A 2,720-nucleotide genomic window follows, 5' to 3' on the forward strand; every position below is an offset into this window, starting at 1 on the left:
CGGTAAACGATAACACGCTATTTACATACTATTCGGTAGTACAGTAAACTAGGTTTAAGTAAATAAGGAGTATAAGTTTCAATTAGATTCTGATTAATTATTGGTATATTCAAACTTAAACGTTATTAAATATTTCGTGAATTATGAAACTAATTACACTGTGGAGTAATAATATAGATTATAACTTTCTGCTTTTTAAGTAGTAGAAGTATTGTTTTTATAGTTTAATTGTATGTATAAAATAAATAATGAACCGAAAAATTATAGTGAATTCAGCTACAGAAAATGGTGTTTATGTTTATGGACTATTTTTGAATGGAGCAAGGGGGAGTAATAAAAAATCAAGTCTCAAAGAATCAAAGTTAAAATAACTTCAATACATAATTCTCACATTGTGAATTCATATAATACCAATTAAAAGAAAATTAAAAATTTGACACGATTTATTGATGTCCAATGTACAAAACGACTGAGAGAAAAGGCATATTATCTACTGCGGAGCATTTAATTAACTTTGTTATTGCTTTATCAATACCCACAATTAAATAATCAGAACACAAGATAATGAGAAGAATTGCTTTATTATGTCAACTCTCACAATAAATCTATCAATAGCCATAAATTATTGTTGTTACTTTTATATCTTAAATTTTGAGCGAAGCAACGCATGTATTGCATTTTTATGATATATATTAAGTTTTTTGATTGAGTGCACTTTTTTAGTAAAAAAAAAAAAAAATGCTTAAATTTTCAACTTAGTAGGTGATTTTTAGTGGCGAATTGGATTTAGTTAGTACTTTTTTTGGAGAGGCGGGGGTTGGCAGTAAAAAAAAATATGAACATTTATTAAAATTTTAGTATTATCAATTGTATATTACTACTGCACCAATAAACTCTGTTAAAAATTATTGTTGCTCGAAAATTGTTCTTTTAAAATACTTCTACGGAACTATCGAATTCAGTTTCATAACAATCAGTTAACAGTATATATTTGATCCTAACTGAATGGCAGTCACCGTAATTATGAGTGCTGTTGCAAGTAAAGAAAATACAAAAGTTCGTTCTTGTTTAGTAGTCAATGGTACTCCAAAGATTATTGAAAATAACTATGATACACCCACTTCTAGTACATAGTACAGTGGAGACTAAAAACTTAAATATCCAGAATATAGGATTGGATTTTGGCTTAATTTGATTTGTTGTTCTAAATTAGATTGACAAGCAAATTTAATAAATTCAACTATGTACCATGTAACAATAATGATCGTTGAGTTACGATCAATTAATACATTTTTGTTTTTATCCAATACGACTATTATTAGACTCATACAAACAGGACCAAATAGCAAAATGAGCTGAAGCAGTGTGATATGATTTCTGGATCGTTGTTTGCTTCTATTTAAATAATATTGAATGAAAGTTCCTTACGCTTTATATTTGGATTGTTTTAAAATATTGTTCAATACATTAGACGATCCATTTTTTTAATGACGTTTCGAACTTTTTTAGCCATTGTTTCTACGTAATTGTAAAAATTATCTTTGCGGTTTGTGAAAATTGTGACTTAATTGTATAGATAATTCTGTTTTAGGAAGTAATGGTGTTAATGATGGTTAGGGAGAAATTAATTTTGCTGTAATATATTATATTACATAATGATTTCAAGGTATGACCATGACTTATGTTAAGCCATAGCTACTGATTAATATTACTGTTATGCAGTTAGTCGTTGCTAGTACTCAGATATACTAAGAATAGCATGTAGGGTGATGTGTGACATAAAATGGACTAGTCAGGTATCTCGTTGTACGTGTTGAAACCTTATATTCGGATATGAGAAAGTATCTCCGGAGCCCTAAAGTATTTTAAGGAGATTAATCAAAAAAATGATTTTCTACTGTTATTCAACGTGAAGAACGAGAAGGAATTTAAAATAAATATTACACGCTATAGGGTATATTCGTGAAAAGACACATCATTACGTTTTATTTATATAGACCTTGAAATAATTTCATATAGTTTTAATTAATTCAAATAGATATGATTTTTTCTATCTAGTAAATTATATAAAATAAAAAAAAAAAAAATAAAACGTAAAATTTTACAAATTGTATTTACCTTATAAAGATTTCCTACATATTATTATATTTTAAAATCATTACAATATGCAATCGTTTAAACGAAAACGACGATGACGTTTTATTATAATATATATTTCTTTTCGATTGTATACGCTATATACCTACGGCTACTGTCTGTATATACTATACATGAATATACATACAGTATATATATACAGTAGTCACTCGTCTTGTCACATACGGTGTATTGAATAGAGATACATCGGGCTAAAGTACAACTTAAAACAAAAAAAAAAAAATAATAAAAATAATTAATAATTATTTCAAAATGAATAATGACATAACTACTTCGACATCGAATACTAAAAGTGGTTCAATTAATGATATTGATAAAGATGTTTCTATCACATCTTGAAAACCTGGTAATATTGACAATGAGGGGGGGATGAAGGTTGTTAAAACATATTATATAGTTTTGGCCAGAGCACCAATACTCCTAATACCGGCCCTGAATGTAGTAAAAATATTGTTTAAAATTGTAATCCACATAATAAAATATATTGTACCAATCGTAGATGAAATAAATGCAGTTGTACACTTACACTTATTCGTATCAGTCATCGACCAAATCATGTCTTA

The 2,720-nt window shown here is 27.5% G+C and overlaps 1 pseudogene; it reads right to left on the reverse strand.

The window, feature by feature from the left end:
- Nucleotides 1–846: 846 nt before the first annotated feature.
- On the reverse strand, nucleotides 847–1,513 carry LOC114130338 (uncharacterized; annotated as a pseudogene).
- Between the last annotated feature and the right edge of the window lie 1,207 nt (nucleotides 1,514–2,720).

Source organism: Aphis gossypii, chromosome 2, assembly GCF_020184175.1.
Source record: "Aphis gossypii isolate Hap1 chromosome 2, ASM2018417v2, whole genome shotgun sequence".
NCBI classification, from domain to species: domain Eukaryota; kingdom Metazoa; phylum Arthropoda; class Insecta; order Hemiptera; family Aphididae; genus Aphis; species Aphis gossypii.